General features: G+C 38.2%; 1 protein-coding gene across 1 annotated transcript in view; it reads left to right on the top strand.

Moving 5' to 3' along the window:
• Positions 1-2,386: 2,386 nt before the first annotated feature.
• Positions 2,387-18,593, top strand: part of MPP7 (MAGUK p55 scaffold protein 7) — a 367,939-nt gene continuing 351,732 nt past the window's right edge. The window contains exon 1 of the mRNA XM_045874225.3: positions 2,387-2,455. The gene's annotated coding sequence lies outside the window, so the exon portion shown is untranslated. The remainder of the gene's footprint in view (positions 2,456-18,593) is intronic.

Here is an 18,593-nt window from a genome sequence, read left to right as displayed (position 1 = left end):
GGCTTTTTCTTTTTTTTACACCTTAGTTATAGTTACAGTTGATATACAATAAATTACGCATGCTTTAGAGTATAGAATTTGATAACTTTTCACATACATATACATGCTTACATGCATGATTCCATCACCACAGTCAAGATAATGAATATATCCATCACCCTCCAAAGTTTTCTCACCTCCTTTTAAAGTTTCTCCTTCCTGTCCCTGTCCATTCACTCCCGGGCAACCACTGATCTGCTTTTTAGTCATTATAGATTAATTTGCATTCCCTAGAATTTTATGTAAGTAGAATCATACAGTATGTACTCTTTCTTTGTCTGGCTTCTTTCATTCAGTGTAATTATTTTGGGATTCATCCTTGCTGCTGTGTGTATCAATAGTTCATTCCTTTTAAGTGCTGGGCACTGTCCCATTGTATAGATAAACCACAGTTTATCTCTTCACCTATCAATGGACATTTTAGTTGTTTCCAGTTTAAGGCTGTTACCAGTCAAGCCAGCTATCAACATTTTGTATATGATGTTTTCCAAAGCAGTGGTACCATTTTGCATTCTCACTAGCAGTGTTCCTCTTACTCCACATCCGCTCCAGCACTTGGTGCGATCAGTATCATGAATTTCAGCTCTTCCCGTAACCCGGTAGTAGTATCGCATTGTGGTTTTAATTTCCATTTTACCAGTGACTTGGGATTTGAATGTCTTTCATGTGCTTGTTTGCCACTCATATATTTCCTTTGGTGAAGTGTCTGTTCCACTCTTTCGCCCATTTTTAAAACTGGAATGTTTATTTTCTTATTATTGAGTTTTGAGAGTTCCTTATATTTTCTGGATACAAGACCTTTATCAGATACGTGATTTGCAGATGTTTTCTTCCAGTTTGGGGTTTGTCTTTATATTACTGTTACAATGGCTTTCAAAGAGCGGGAGTTCCTATTTCTATGAAGTCCAATTTATTAATTTTTTCTTTTATGGATTCTATCTAAGAAATCTTTGCCCAGCCCAAGGTCATGAAAATTTTCTTCTAGAAGGGTTTTTTTTTTTTAAGAGGTTTTGTAGTTTTCTGTCTTATATTTATTATTTATTTATTTATTTATTTTTTAAAGATTTTATTTATTTATTTGACAGAGAGAGACACAGCGAGAGCAGGAACACAAGCAGGGGGAGTGGGAGAGGGAGAAGCAGGCTTCCCACGGAGCAGGGAGCCCGATGTGGGACTTGATCCCAGGGCCCTGGGATCATGACCTGAGCCGAGGGCACACGCTTAACGACTGAGCCACCCAGGCGCCCTTTCTGTCTTATATTTAGGTAAATGATCTATTTTGAGGGGATTTTTGGATGTGGCGTGAGGTCTGAAGTAAAGCTCTCTCTCTCTCTCTTTTTTTTTTTTGCATAGTTATCCAATAGTTTCTGCACCTTTTGTTAGAAAAAAAGATCCTTTTTGCCCTAACTTGCCATTGTACTTTGTTGAAAATCAATTGAGCCTCTATGTGTGGCTTTATTTCTGGACTTTCTATTTGGTTCTACTGATCTGTTTGTCAGATTGTGCTCTGTTTTTATTCTTGAGTTTATTGGATTTTATTTTTTACTTTAACAAGAAAATAGAGGACTTTTAAATGGTGTCATCAATTAAACTATGGAACAAATTATTATTGGATATCAGCCAATCATTATCGGAGAATTTTTTTAACATGTATTTCTTTATTTGAGAGAGAGAGAGAGATGGGGGTAGAGGTAGAGGGAGAAAGGGAATCCTCAAGCAGGCTTTCCCGCTGAGCACAGAGCTGGAGCAGGGCTCCATCCCAGGAACCTGAGATCATGATCCGAGCCAAAATTAAGAATCAAGAGTTGGACGCTTAGCCAACTGAGCCACCCAGGGGCCCCTGGAGAATTTTTTATTAAAACAGATTGATGTTTGTTTTTATTGGGACTTGTTTTTAAATAATCTAATTAATATTTAATAATCTATCTACACAAGGTTTCAAAAAGATTAATGGAGATTTTTTTGGGGGTGAAGTAAAGCAACCTTTGTCATTCTGAAAAGAAAAATACTGCATAATACAAAATAGTATAGATATTGACTGTTCTTTTTAACTAAAGGAAATGGTTTTCTCTTACCGGTTCACTGAAATACTGATGATTGAGTTTATCAGTAAAGCATACTTTGGTCTGGGATTCAAAGATGTAAAATATCCTTAATTTTCCTTACATTTTCAATGTGTGTTTCACAGAAGCATATCATTCCACATATTACCAAAAAAATGCTTACATCTATAATTTTAGTGGATGTTAATATTTTAATGAGTGCTTTTATGCTTCGTAGGAATGCGCGTCCTGTAATGGCAGACCCTTGACTCTTCCCAATGAAGAGGAGAGGGAGTCTATTTGTATCCGGGCAACCAACAATGATACACAAGGATAACCAGCAAGGATATGCAACAAATCCTCCTTACATTTTGGTCAGTGCTTTGTATTATTAATTTGTGCATACATAGATTTTTTATCCAGCTGCCGAGAGTTAAAAAGTGGAATGTTTTTGCCATACTAAAAGAAGTCAATCTGAGGAAAATTAGACCCCATGTGTTTTCCATGTATGTTTGTGCTGTGGCTCAATATGTTTCAAACATAAGAAATTTATAAACCAGGAATGACTAAAAATAGTCCTTTTTCCTGTTCTGTAATTGGTCTGACATATGATTGTGGATAATCTCCACCTGTTTTCTTTTTTTTTTTTTTAAAGATTTTATTTATTTATTCATTAGAGACAGAGGGAGAAGCAGGCTCCCAAGGAGCAGGGAGCCCGATGCGGGACTCGATCCCAGGACCCTGAGATCATGACCTGAGCCAAAGGCAGATGCTTAACCATCTGAGCCACCCAGGCGCCCCTCCACCTGTTTTCTTATCTATAAGGTGGGAATAAGTCCGCCAGTACTAGAGACAGCTTGTGAGGATAGGGGCTGTGTCAGAGAGGTTACACAGTAATGCATCATGGTTCTACAGTTTGGCTCTTTTTAAACGGCTTTTGCAGGGGCGCCTGGCTGGCTAAGTCAGTAGAGCATGTGACTCCTGATCTCAGGGTTGTGAGTTCAAGCCCCATGATGGGCATAGAACTTACTTAAGAAAAATGAGTAAAGGACGCCTGGGTGGCTCAGTTGGCTAAGCGACTGTCTTCGGCTCAGGTCATGATCCTGGAGTCCCGGGATCGAGTCCCGCGTTGGGCTCCCTGCTCGGCGGGGAGTCTGCTTCTCCCTCTGACCCTCCCCGTCTCATGCTCTCTCTCTCTATCTCATTCTCTCTCTCAAAAAAATAAATAAAATCTTAAAAAAAAAAAAAAGAAAAATGAGTAAAGAGCTTTTACAACTATTTTGACAATTTGACTCTCCCAGTCACCAACAAGGTAGACAGGTGGAGACCAATATCCATTTCATGACTTTTGAAGGCAAGGGAAGATTAGAATTATAGATGTAAAGATTGAAAAATAACTGTCCAGGCGATGTAGTCTAATTTATTATAATAATATAAGACATACGGGTCTCTGTGAGAATTCTCCCATGTTAAATTATGTAGTCTCATGAATAACAGCAAAAAATGATCTAAATCGTTTATGTAAGAGTTAATATGACATCATGTTATAATCATAGTGACCACATTCTTTCATAGTTTATATATAAGCTATATGTATATATATATATGATTTTATTTATTTGACAGAGAGAGAGCACAAGCAGGGGGTGAGACAGGAGCAGGCCCCCCACTAAGCAGGGAGCAGGATGTGAGGCTTGATCCTAGGACCCTGGGATCACAACCTGAGCTGAAGGCTTATGTTTAACTGGTTGAGCCACCTGGGCGCCCCTATATATAAACTATAATATATGTACATAATATGTAATATATATGATATATGTATTATATATATTATTTTATATCTTTTAAAAAGATTTATTTATTTTGAGAGAGGGTGTGCATGGGGGGGTGGAGGGAGAAGGAGAGAATCCCACTGAGCGTGGAGCCTGAGTGGGGCTTGATCTCATGACCTGAGCTGAAACCAAGAGTTGAATGCTCAACCAACTGAACCACCCAGGAGCCCCTACTCTTTCATATTCTATTTTTATAAAAATAAAATATGCCACCCATTTTGGAAAGGGAAGGGGTGATGTGAAGGAGAGCTGATATCTGTTCTGAGAGGACTGGGGACAACAGGGAGGCAAGTGACAAAGGAATTGGGGATGAGACTGGAGGAGAAAGATCTGGAAGCTCGGGGAGGTCAGCAATGTGTAAAGTGTGGGAAGGAAGACACAGGCTTGGGACGGGGAGGAACTGTGCTGGGCAAGGGGCCAGTCATGGTGGAAATGATGCAGAGAGGAATGAAGGACATGCATATCAAGGAGTCAAAAAGGTTAGAGGAAATATTACTGGTCTGGTGTCTGCTGCTTCCGTTACAGTTCCAAATGGATGAAAGGAATTCAACAGATGTTTAAAAAAAAAGGGTGGAAAATGGGACAAACCATAGGATGATTCAAAGGACAATTTGTTGTTTCTAATGAGCTCCCAAGAGGTCAGTTGTAGAAATCTCCATCATGTGATCTACGGGGTGATTCTAAGAGGCAATTTCACAATGGCCCATGATGCCAGCCATTGTGAAAGAAGAAGAATTTAAGGAGTTGGCCAATTGACCATCTATTACTCAAAGAATTTCTAAAAGAGAAGAGGAAGACCTCTGGAGGAACTTTGTCACAGCGCCAGTGGGCAGGCCAAGGACAAAGACCGAGGTCTCTTCCTATTACTGAGATGCGAAATGGTTGCTGGAGATCCCAGAGCTAGGAAGTTAAAATGATATTGCAGAGTTGCCTCAGTTGAGTCAGAGAATGAATGGATACAGGGCAAAGAAAGGGCATATGTATTTGAAGAACTATGGTAGGCAGAAGTAGAATATGTCATTCTTCCAGTATGGCTTACCTAGAGTATGTAGAGACTGTGGATATATATATACTTTTAAAAGATTTATTTATTCATTTATGAGAGAGAGCAAGAGCGCACGAGCAGGGGGAGGGGTAGAGCTCTGATCCTTGTCATTTATTTTTGGCTGTTGCAGCAGTGCGGTCTTCTTGACTCCAGTCTTGCCTCTCTCTGACCTATACTCCAAAATGCCACCAGAGTTTTCCAAAACACAAATCTGGTCATGTCACTTTTTTTTTCTTTTTTTTTTAAAGATTTTATTTATTTATTTCACAGAGAGAGACACAGCAAGAGAGGGAACACAAACAGGGGGAGTGGGAGAGGGAGAAGCAGACTTCCCGCCAAGCAGGGAGCCCGATGCGGGGCTTGATCCCAGGACCCTGGGATCATGACCTGAGCCGAAGGCAGACGCTTAACGACTGAGCCACCCAGGCGCCCCTGGTCATGTCACTTTTTAACTAATTCTTTTTTTTTTTAAGATTTTATTTATTTATTTGAGAGAGAATGAGATAGAGAGAGAGCATGAGAGGGGGGAGGGTCAGAGGGAGAAGCAGACGCCCCGCTGAGCAGGGAGCCTGATGTGGGACTCGATCCTGGGACTCCAGGATCATGACCTGAGCCGAAGGCAGTCGCTTAACCAACTGAGCCACCCAGGCACCCACTTTTTAACTAATTCTTAAGAGACTCCCCCCCTCACACCCCAGATTAAACCCAATCAATCTCCTTAGCATGGCTGAGAAGGCCTTTCATCCTTGGCCCATGGTCACTTCTCTCTTTGCAGGAAATTCCTTAAGAGCCTGGGGCTTCTTAACACATGACAACTCTTCCTTCTCAAGGTATATCAATTACAAATTGAATTTTGCTGCCTGTAAGGCAAACTTAATTACATTGGCTTAAATAAATATTTTTTCTCATATAATAAGAAATCTGGGAAGTCCAGAGCTTGCTGAGCAATTCAGTTTTAATGCACCCAGATTCCTTTTAGACTCACTCACCATTGTGAACAGCAACCACCTATAATCAGCCGTAAAGCTATTAGGATTGAGAGCTGGGACCACCCATGTCAGCTGCTGGGTTAAAAGATGAGAATTTGAGAACAAGGACTCAGTGTGGAAATGCCCAACTAAGCATGGCCTAGTCATTGTTTCTAGAAAATTTTGCTCAAGGAAAACAGATATTACATATCTTTATTCCAGGCTCAAAGAAAAGAGGAAAGGGGCACCTGGGTGGCTCAGTCGGTTAAGTGTTTGACTTCAGCTCAGGTCATGATCTCAGGGTCCTGGGATCGAGCCCCACCTTGGGCTCCTGCTCAGCGGGGAGTCTGCTTTCTCCCTCTGCCCCTCCCCCTGCTCATACACACACTCTCTCTCTCAAATAAATAAATAAAATCTTAAAAAAAGAAATGAGGAAGAGTGAAGGAACGGCAAAAAGTACATGCCAACTAAGTCTTACCTTTTATTAACAGTTTGGATTGTTGAAATGAAGACCCCAACACCACTCTGCTGTTAAGTTTGCTGTTTACTTCTTTGTTCCTTAAATGATGCTCAGTGGGATGAGTCATCTTACTCCTGTCTTGGTATCTTGATATTCTCTCAGTGCTTAGTGGGAGATCTTGCACTCCAGCATATGTTCAGAAAAAGGTCGTTGAATGACATACCAAATTTGGATGGAGTGAACTACTCTCAATGTTGAGCTGTTTAGATAGGAATGATCAAAAATAACTACTGATCCCCCAGTATTTCTTAATACATATCCTAAGCTCTCACTCCCTGCGGTGGCCTCAGCACATTCGTAAGGACTAGAATAATGGAGAGAACCAGCTCTGTGGAACATGGATGCTAGAGAATTTTGAATTCTTAATTGTGGTTCATTGAGCTTCCCATGTCTAAAAAGAAAACCTTCTCCAGTTTCAAGTCTAGTGTGTGCTTAGCGCAGAAATGTATACATTATGTAAAGGAAGCTTTCTCTCCCTACTGTCAACCACTCCCTGCCACATCCCCTACCACTGGATGCTGCTATTAATACTTTGGCTTATACCCTTCCAGTTAATTGTCAGTGCATTTAGAAACATATGCATATATACAGAAACAAACCGAAAAAATGATTTTATATTATATGAATCCTATTACATAAAGATTTCCACAAATTCGTTTCTATTTTTATTTTTAAAAGTGCTTCCCATATTAGTACCTATAGTTCAAATAATTATTTGTAATCACTGCACAGGTTCTGTTGCATGAATGCACTCAAACTTGCTCTCCTCCATCTGCTTCCTGAGTTGCTATTGAGCACTGGGAATGTGGCTAGCCTCAACTGAGATATGCTGTTAGTATAAAATACGCAAGAGATTTCCAAGACTTAGTCTAAGGAAAAGAATGTAAAATCTCTCGTTAACACTTTTATATTGATTATATGTTCAGTTATAATATAGACATGCTGCTTTAAATAATTTGAGTGTGGCTGCTGGAAACATTTAAATGACATCCATAGCTCACATGATAGTTCCGTTGGGCAGATGACTTAGATGTTTCTTTTACTTGAGTTGTTATCTTTTTCTTATTGATTTATAGGACTTCTTGGTATATTGTTTTTTTAAAAAAATTTGAGTGTAGACGGCACACAATGTTACATTAGTTTCAAGCGTACTGTGTATGCTGTGCTCGCCATAAGTCTTGCTACCATCTGTCCCCACACACGCTATTACAATACCATTGACCATATTTCCTATGCTATGCCTTTTATTCCTGTGACTTAGTCGTTTTCCTCCCACTCCTCTTACCCATTTTGCCCATCACCCCCAAGCCCCTCCCCTCTGGCAACCATCAGTTTGTTCTCTGTATTTGTAGATCTGGTTCTGCTTTTGGTTTGTTTATTCATTTGTTTTGTTTTTTTTAGACACCGCGTATGATTGAAATCATGTGGTATTCTGTCTGATTTATTTTTCTTAGCATATACCCTCTATATCCATCCATATTGTCACAAATGGCAAGATCTCATCCTTTTTTATGGCTGCATAATATTCCTTATATATATTTTTATATATCATCTTCCTTATCTATTCATGTATTGATGGACACCCAGGTTGTTCCATATCTTGGCTATTGTAAATAATGCTGCAATAAACATAGGGGTGTGTATGTCTTTTTGAACAGGTGTTTTGTTTTCTTTGGGTAAATACCAAGTAGTGGAATTATTGGATCACATGGTAATTCTATTTTTAATTTTTCAAGGAACCTCCATACTGTTTTCTGCAGTGGCTGCACCAGCTTGCATTCCCACATACACTGCATGAGGGTTCCTTTTCCTCTACATCCTCACCAACACTTATTTCTTGTCTTTTTTGATTTTAGCCATTCTGGCAGGTGTAAGGTGATATCTCATTGTGGTTTTGATTTGCATTTCCCTGATCATTAGTGATGTTGAGCATCTTTTCATGTGTCTGTTGGCCATCTGGATGTCTTCTTTGGAAAAATGTCTATTCAGGTGTTCTGCACATTTTTTTAAATTGTATTGTTTGCGGGGTTTTTTTTGTGTTGAGTTGTAAAAGTTATTTATGAATTTTGGATATTAACCCCTTATGGGATATATTATTTGCAAATATCTTCTCCCATTCAGTAGGTTGCCTTTTTGTTTGGTAGTTTCCTTTGCTGTGCAGAAGCTTTTAATTTTGATGAAGTCCCAATAGTTTATTTTTGCTTGTTTCACTTACTTATTTCTAGACATACCTAGAAAATATTGCTAAGGCTGATGTCAAAGAAATTACTACCTATATTCTCTTTTAGGGTTTTTATGGTTTCAGGTCTCACATGTAGGTCTTTAAATCATTTTGAATTTATTTTTGTGTGTGGTGTAAGAAAGTGGTCCAGTTCCATTCTTTTGCATGTAGCTGTCCAGTTTTCCCTAACACCATTTGTTGAAGACAATTTCTTTTCCCCATTTATATTCTTGCCTCTTTCATCATAGATTGATTGACCATATAGTGTCTGGGCTCTCTCTTCTGTTCCATTGATCCAAGTGTCTATTTCTGTGCCAGTACCATACTGTTTTGGTTACTATAGCTTTGGGGTATATCTTGAAAGCTGTGATTGTGGTACCTCCAGCTTTGTTTTTCCTTCTCAAGATTGCTTTGGCTACTTTGGGCCTTTTGTGGTTCCATATAAATTTTAGGATTATTTGTTACGGTTATATAAAAATGCTGTTGGTATTTTGATAGGAATTGCATTGAATCTGTAGATTGCTTTGGGTAGTATGGACATTTTAACAATATTAATTCTTCCAATCCATGAGCATGGAATATTTTTCCATTTGTTTGTGTCATCTTCAATTTCTTTCATCGATGTCTTATAGTTTACAGAGTACAGGTCTTTCACCTCCTTGGTTAAGTTTATTCCTAGGTATTTTGTTCTCTTTACCGCAATTGTAAATTGGACTGTTTTCTTAATTTCTCTTTCTGCTACTTTATTATTAGCGTATAGATACATTACCAATTTCTAGGTATTTATTTTGTATCCTGCAACTTTACTGAATTCACTTATTAGTTCTACTAGTTTTTTGGTGTAGTCTTTAGGGTTGTCTATGTATAGTATCATGTGCAAATAGTAATAGTGACAGTTGAACTCCTTTAGCAAAATAGATCCTCTTATTCCTTTTTCTTATCTGGTTGCTGTGGCTAGGACTTCCAGTACTATGTTTAATAAAAGTGGCAAGAGTGGGCATCCTTGTCTTGTTCCCGATCATAAAAGAAAAGCTCTCAGGTTTTCACCATTATGTATGATGTTAGCTGTGGGTTTTTTATATATGGCTTTTATTATGTTGAGGTATGTTCCCTCTAAACCCACCTAATTGAGAGTTTTTATCATGAATGGATGTTGAATTTTGTCAAATCTTTTTCTGCAACTATTGAGATGATCATATGATTTTTATCTTTCATTTTTGTTGATGTGGTGTATCATGTTGATTGATTTGCAAATATTGAATCATCCTTGCATCCCTGAAATAAATTCCATTTGATTGTGGTGTATGTTGAATGTATCTTTCAATGTGGTTTGCCATATTTTGTTGAAGATTTTTGTATCTATGTTCATCAGAGATATTGGCCTATAGTTTTCTTTTTTTGTGGTGTCTTTCTCTGGTTTTGGTATCAGGGTAGTACTGGCCTTGTAGAACATATTTAGAAACTTTCCTTCCTCTTTTATTTTTGAGAATAGTTTGAGGAGAATTGGTATTAACTCTTTTTTTTATTATGTTAATCACCATCATTTCTTTTCTTTTTTTTTTTTTTAATTATTATGTTGTGTTAATCACCATACATCATTGGTTTTTGATGTAGTGTTCCATGATTCATTGTTTGCGTATAACACCCAGTGCTCCATGCAGAACGTGCCCTCCTTAATACCCATCACGGGGCTAACCCATCCTCCCACCCCCCTCCCCTCTAGAACCCTCAGTTTGTTTCTCAGAGTCCATAGCCTCTCATGGTTCGTCTCCCCCTCCGATTTCCCCCCCTTCATTTTTCCCTTCCTACTATCTTCTTTTTTTTAACATATAATGTATTATTTGTTTCAGAGGTACAGGTCTGTGATTCAACAGGCTTATACAATTCACAGCGCTCACCATAGTACTTACCATCCCCAATATCTATCACCCAGCCACCCCACCCCTCCCACCCCCCACCACTCCAGCAACCCTCAGTTTGTTTTTCAGAGTCCATCGTCTCTCATGGTTTGTCTCCCCCTCCGATTCCACCCCCCTTCATTCTTCACCTCCTGCTATCTTCTTCTTCTTCTTTTTTTTTTTTTAACATATAATGTATTATCTGTCTCAGAGCTATTAACTCTTTTTTAAATGCTTAGTAGAATTCACCTGTGAATCTATCTGGTCCTGGATTTTTATTTTTTAGTAGTTTTTCTTTTCTTTTTTCTTTTTTTATTTTAAAGATTTTATTTATTTATTTGACAGAGAGAGCGAGAGCACAAGCAGGGGGAACAGTAGAGGGAGAGGGAGAAGCAGGCTCCTCGCCAAGCAGGGAGCCCGATGCAGGGTTTGATCCCAGGACCCTGGGATCATGACCTGAGCCAAAGGCAGACACTTAACCATCTGAGCCACCCAGGTGCCCCCTTTTTTTGATAGTTTTTAAATTATTGGTTTGTTTTTTGCTTTTTGTTTTTTTCACTAGTAATTGGTCTGTTCAGATTTTCTATTTCTATTTTCTATTTCTTCCTGGACCAGTTTTGGAAAATTGTATGCTTTTAGAAATGTATCAATTTCCTCTAGGTTGTCTAGTGTGTTGGCATGTAATTGTTATGTAATATAAAATGTTATAATCCTTTGTATTTCTGTGGGGTCAGTTGTTACTTCTCCTCTTTCATTTCTGATTTTATTTATTTTAGTCCTTTCTCTCTTTTTCTTGAGGAGTCTGGCTAAGGATTTATCAATTTTTTCTTTTCAAAGAACCAGCTCTTGATTTCAATGATCTTTTCTAATTTTTTTATTTATTTATTTTATTTATTTATTTATTTATTTTTTAAAGATTTTATTTATTTATTTGACAGAGAGAGACACAGCGAGACAGGTAACACAAGCAGGGGGAGTGGGAGAGAGAGAAGCAGGCTTCCCGCCAAGCAGGGAGCCCGATGTGGGGCTCGATCCCAGGACCCTGGGATCATGACCTGAGCCGAAGGCAGACACTTAACAACTGAGCCACCCAGGTGCCCCTCTAATTTTTTTATTTAGCTTTTATATCACTTATTTCTGTTCTGATCTTTATTGTTTCCTTCCCTCTACTTACTTTGAGCTTTGTTTGTCCTACTTTTTCTGGCTCCTTCAGATGTAAGGTTAGATTGTTTATTTGAGCTTTTCCTTGTTTCTTGAGGTTGGTTGGCCTGGATTGCTATACATTTCCCTCTTTGACCTGCTTTCACTGTGTCCCAAAGATTTTGGATTGCTGTGTTTTCATTTTCATTTGTCTCCATGTATTTTTCGATTTCTTCTTTGATTTCTTCATTGACCCATTGGTTGTTTAGTAGCATGTCATTTAGCCTCCATGTGTTTCTGGTTTTTTCTCCAGTTCTTTTTCTTGTGATTTGATCTCTGATTTCACACCATTGTGATCAGAAAGGGTGCATGGTATGATTTCAGTCTTCTTAAATGTATTGAGAGACTTGTTTTGTGGCCTAATATTGTGATCTATTCTGGAGAATGTTCCATGTGCACTTGAAAAGAATGTGTATTCTGTTGCTTTTGGATGGAATGTTCCCTATATCTCTGTTTTGTCCAGGTCTAATGTGCAATTCAAAGACACTATTTTCTTAGTGATTTTGATGTAAGTGGTGTGTTAAAGACTACTATTATTTATCACCAAGACCTCTTGATATATTGTTAGTACATATCCTTTACTATGTTATAGCAAATATTTGTTCTCAGTCTGTAACTTAATTTTTGACTTGAATTATGGGTTTCTTGTTATCTAAAAATTTTTAAGTTTTTAAGAATCTGTCCATCTTTTCCTTTATCACTTCTGGGTTTTGCTAAGGAAATATTTCCATGCTAGGAATACAAAAATAACTTCCTGTATTTCTTTAAAGTTATTTCCTTCTTTAATGTTAACCTCTTTTAGGCATTTGGAATTATTTTTTTTTGTTTGATGTGAGATAAGAAGTTTTAAAACTTTTTAGTAAATCATAGAATGAATAATTTGCACCACCTCCTTTCTCCACTGATTTGAATTGCCTCATTTCTCATGCACTACAACACAAATGAAACGTTTTGAATTCTTTCTTCTCTTTCACCCATATATTTGATATTTCTTTACCAGAATCTCATTATTTTAATTATCAATTTCTTATAGAATGTTTCTATATCTAGGAGACCATATTTTTTCAAAAATTCATTCAAAGGCACCTTCTCTTCCAACAAACTTCAGAATCAGCTTGTCAGTGTCTTTATAAAATCCTGTTCAAATTTTGATTGAGGCTGTATTAGTGTATAGATTACTTTGGAGACAACTTATATCTTTACGATATTAAATATGTCTAGGTAGGAATAAGATATATCTCTTAATTCATTCATGTCTTTTAAAGTGTAAAACTGTAAAGTTTTACATATCTTTTGACCTATGCCTTGCTTGGTATGTCTTAGGCTTTTCTTAGTTATTTTATTGTTCCTGTTGACATTGTGAATCAATGGTTTTTACTCTACATTCATTGATCTTGTATCCAGCCAATTTAACTGAATCTTCTTTGGTTCCTTTAGTTTTTCACTTGCTTTTCTTTGCTTTTCTTGAACACAAGTATAGGGTGTGCTAGAGCCAGTTTATGCCAGCCTGTGAAAGTCCATTTTTTATGTGAGCTGATTGTTAAACATAATCATTATTAAATATTAAGTGAGCTGATTGTTAAACATAATCATTATTAAATATTAAGTTGCATAACTTTATAGTTAAATAGATTATATGAAAAACAAAGATAGATATTCAATACTCATCGTGTCCTAATTATTTTACTTATCTCTACTCTTTTTTTTTTAATATTTTATTTATTTATTTGACAGAGAGAGAGACAGTGAGAGAGGGAACACAGGCAGGGGGAGTGGGAGAGGGAGAAGCAGGCTTTCCTCTGAGCAGGGAGCCTGATGTGGGGCTCCATCCCAGGACCCTGAGATCATGACCTGAGCCGAAGGCAGACACTTAAGGACTGAGCCACCCAGGTGCCCTACTTATCTCTACTCTTAAAGTTATTTATTTCTAATGTTTCTGTGCAATGGAAATTCTTTTTTTTAGATTTTATTTATTTATTTGCCAGAGAGAGAAAGAGAGAGAGGGAGAGCACAAGCAGGGGGGCGTCAGGCAGAGGGAGAAGCAGGCTCCTTGCTGAGCAGGGAGCCCGATGCAGGACTCAATCCCAGGACCCTGGGATCATGACCTGAGCTGAAGGCAGATGCTTAACCAACTGAGCCACCCAGGCATTCCTGTGCAATAGAAATTCTTTATAATAACATGCTACTGTGTATCTCCACCAACTTCCTATTGAATGTGTTCACATTGGTAGCTTGTAAGCAATCATGAGGAGAATATTTACACCACAAAAATCAGTAAATGCTACAAATCAGGTCTTGACTTATTGTTTTGTTAATTGTCTAGACTTAAAGTAATGGAGAAAAATGTTAATAATGGAGATTAAACTGAAAAATGCATCATGTCATAGTCATTACGTTGTGAATAGCACAAAAAAATTGGCAATATTTAAAAACTATTTTTGATTTAATAAGAATTAGCTCACATCATGGACCAATAAGTATGGTTAGGACAAGTTGTTTCACTTTTGTTTTACTCATTCATGTAAACGAAACATCAACCAACATTCATGCTGGAAATTACACTCAGAGAACTAGTTGTTTCACACGCATCATCACACCACCGATCTTAAAGCATGTAAATAGTGAAAGTCTCTCTTCTTTTCAAAAATTACATTTCATTTCATCTTTTGCATCTATTGCATGGGTTAAGACTCTTGAATAATGTGGAATAACAGTAGTGTTACTAGGCATTCTTGATTTGATTCTTATTTTAATATTTCTATTTTATCATTAAGAATGATGTTAGCTTGGGGCACCTGGGTGGCACAGTCAGTTAAGCATCTGACTCTTGGTTTTGCCTCAGGTCGTGATCTCAGAGTCCTGGGACTGAGGCCCTTGTCAGGCTCTGTGCTCAGCATGGAGTCTGCTTGAGATTCTCTCCCTCTGCCTCTCCTATTCATGCTCTCAGTCTCTAAAAATAAAGAAATAAACCTCAAAAAAAAAAAAAAAAAAGAATGACGTTTGCTCTGAGTTTCTGGTAGCTACTAGTTAGAACTCTGGAATTTCGTTTGAATACTACTAATAGGAAACTTCTGCAGCCTGTTCTTAGTAAAATTTCCTATTTTAAAATATTCTTCCATTTCCTAAAAATCTCTATTTTCTTTCCAAAATTTTATGACCATGTGGATTCCAGAGTCCTTGCAACATCTGGCACAATCTCACAGTTAAACAAGACACTTCTTTATAGCTCCTTGAAAAACTTGCCTAGATTCATTGTTTCTACCTCCTAGCCTCCCGTTCCTCTTTTGTCCCTCTCCCTACCCCTACTCTCCTCCCCTACCCCCCCCGGCCGCCAACCTGCGCCACTGAAACCACTTGTACCAAAGTCACTGGAGATTCCATTTTGCCAAATCCAATGGGCAATCCTCTCTTTTTGTCTCAGTATTATTATTATTATTATTGTTATTATATACTTGACCATCTCTCCTTGAATCCTTTCCTCTTCTTGGTATCTGGCGCACAATGCTCTTCTGGTCTTGTTCCCACGTCATCAGCTATGGGCCTTTTAGTTTTCTTTACTTTACTTTAGTTTTCTTTACTGCTCCTATTCCTCATTTTGGCCTCTAAATGTGGAATGTCCTGGCAGGCCCAGAGCTCACTTTTCAACCCTCCTCTCTGCTACATTCATGGCTTTGAGTACAACATATTTGCTGATGATTCCCACATTTATGTCTTTGCCATACTCCTAGCTACAGTATTCAGATGCTTATGCTGATATCCACTTGGATATTTCACAGGCATTTCAACCTTAAACCAAAATCACATTCAGTTCTCAGCCTCTTCCCCAGATCCACTGCTTTTATAGTCATTCCTTTCTCAGCTAGTGCACCAATCACTGTTTCTTCCACAACCTAAAAATCACAATGCGTTCCTCTCTCAGTCTCCCCTCCTCAACACAACCCATTGTTAAGCAGTGGGTTTTTTTCTATTTTTAAAATGCATCCCAAATCCAACCACTGCTCACCATTTGCATCACTTCACATGCTGGCCCCAACCCCACTTTCATCTTTTACCTGGACTGCTATGACAGTCTCGGAATATAGCAGTCTTTGCTCCATTCTTCCTCTTTCCCTAGCAGCCACAGAATATACGTAGGCATAGAATACTACATTAGTTTCAGGTGTACAACATAATGATTCAATACCTGTCTATATTGTGACATGATCACCACACTAAGTCTAGTTAACACCCATCACCATACATAGTTACAAGTTTTTTTCTTGTGATGAAAATTTTTAAGATCTACTCTCTTAGCAACTTACTATATACATTTCATGTCATTTCTTTTGCAAATGACTTGACAAATTAAAAAAAAAAAGACAGGAAGAAAAAATTCCTTAGTGGCATCCCATCATACTTAGGAAAAAAAATCCAAACTCTTTGATGGCCTGCTGAGTCTCCCATCTACCCCTTCCATCTCACCTTGCATCACCCTCTGCCTTACACATCATGCTTTCGCTACATTAGATTTCCTACTCTTTATTAACAATACTGAGCTTATTCCTGCCTTTAGGCTTTATTCTTGCTGGTTTCTCTATATAGAATACTCTTTCTTTAGAGTTTTCCTGTATCCAGCTCTTTCTCATCATTCTGATCTCTCCTCACAGAGGTTTATCCTAATCACCTTATCCAAATAACCACTGTCCATCACATCTTGCTTCATTTCCTCATTGTACTTAACAGTATCTGAAACTGAAATGTTTATTCATTTAACACATTTATTGCCTGACTTTTTCCATTGGAATATAAGCTCCATAAAAGTAGGGAACTCATTTGCCTTATACACTGATATGTTCCCAGCTCCATAGTGCCTGGGGTGTAGGAGGACTCAATCAATGTTTGTTGAGTAAGTGAAGGAATAAAGAAGTAAATGACTTATTTGATTATAAGTGATAAATAAGTCAAATAGACTTAAGTAAATTTTATATATATATATAGACTCAAGTACTTGGAAAGTCTAGTGGTAGATGTAGCTTCAGGCTCACTTGGATCCAGGATTTCAAATATTGTTAACAGGTTGCCCTTTCCAACTCTTGGTCATGTATTCCTCAATGCTAGGCCGTGATCCTTTCACAGAAGCAAGATGGCTGGCAGCATACCCAAGCTTCCCTTGTCTAGGTGACAATCACAGCAAAAACAGTGATTTTCTCTTCTCAACAGACTCAAAAGTCCTAGAATTGAGTCTCATTAAGTCTGATTGTATAATGTCCCCTTCTGTGAACCAGACCCTGTGGCCGAGAAATGCGGTGCTCTAATTGAGGGACTAGCAATGATAGCCATGGGCCAATCCAGTCTCCTTTGTGTTTTTATAAATAAGGTTTTATTGGAAAATGCCATTCAATTCATTTATATTTTGTCTATAGCTATTTTTGTGCTACAATGGCAGAATTGAGTATGTGCACAGAGATTGGCCCATAAAGCCTAAAATATTTACTATTTGGTGCCTATTATAAAAAATATGTGCCAATCATTCTAATTGGCCAAGATGTTGCTGACTCAACCACAACTCCTGGATTGACAAGGTTTATATGCTGTGTATTTCAGTTATCTGTTGCTGTGTATCAAGCCACCACAAAACATTATGGCTTAAAAAAATGATTTATTATTTCTGATAACTTATGGATTGACTTATTTTAGTTTTAGTTCTTATATGCCTCTTCTCTTTTGTTCTTGATCAGGTTTACAAAAGCTTTGTTATTTTGTGGCCTTTTTATAGAAAGTTTTTGGTTTTATTGTTCAAAAATACTTTTTAAAAAAAATGTTTTATTTATTTATTCATGAGAGTCAGAGAGAGAGAGAGAGAGGCAGAGGCAGAGGGAGAAGCAGGCTCGATGCGGGACTCGATCCCAGGACCCCGGGATCATGACCCAAGCCAAAGGCAGACGCCTAACCATCTGAGCCACCCAGGCGCCCCAAAAATACTTTTTTTTAAAAGATTTTATCTATCTGTTTGTCAGAGAAAGAGAGCACAAGCGGGGGGGAGTGGCAGACAGAGGGAGACAGGCTCCCCGCTGAGCAAGGAGCCAGATGTGGGACTTGATCCCAGGACTCTGGGATTGTGACCTGAGCCGAAGGCAGATGCTTAACCAACTGAGCCACCCAGGTATCCCTGTTCAAAAATACTTTTGAAAACTCTTATGTCAGGTAAAAAGCTGAAATTAATATGAATTTTCATAATTATCTGAGTTGAATGTTTAGTCAATACATTTCCCCATATTCTGGGTTTTATATTTTCCTCTGAGTCTTAATCTGTGTACATCCCTAGGTTTTTATATCCAGGATTCTTATTTTTATTTATCTCTAAATATTCTAGAGTTTCATTTGCTTTCTATCATTCAAAAAGTATCCATATAGTTGGGTTTTTTTAAAGGTTTTATTTATTTGAGAGAGAGCAAGCGAGCACAAGCAGGGGGAGGGGCAGAGGGAGAGGGAGAAGCAGGCTCCCCGCTGAGCAGGGAGCCTGACATGGGACCCTGGGTTCATGACCTGAGCTGAAGGCAGACAACTCAGTGGGTTAACACTGAGTCACCCAGGTGCCCCAAAAAGTCTCTATACATTTGTACATATAATCTTCTGATGGTTAAAATTTGCCTTTTAGTTTGCTGTTTGGGATTTATCTTTTTGTGGTAACCAGGCTCCAGGATAGTCCCCAGTGATCTCCTCAGCCTGGTATTCCCATCCCTACATAGTCCTCTTCCAACTGTGTCATTGTTGACCTGTGTGACTAACCGCAGGTGCCAGAAATGATGGCGTGTGACTTGTAAGGCTAGGTCATAAAAGATATGGTGG

The sequence above is a fragment of the Mirounga angustirostris genome, unplaced genomic scaffold, assembly GCF_029215605.1.
Source record: "Mirounga angustirostris isolate CCGP_5_RB_7025 unplaced genomic scaffold, mMirAng1.0.hap1 SCAF_5, whole genome shotgun sequence".
Taxonomy (NCBI): Eukaryota; Metazoa; Chordata; class Mammalia; order Carnivora; family Phocidae; genus Mirounga; species Mirounga angustirostris.
Note: the sequence above shows the minus strand (reverse complement) of the source record. Positions and strands in the feature narration are given on the sequence as shown.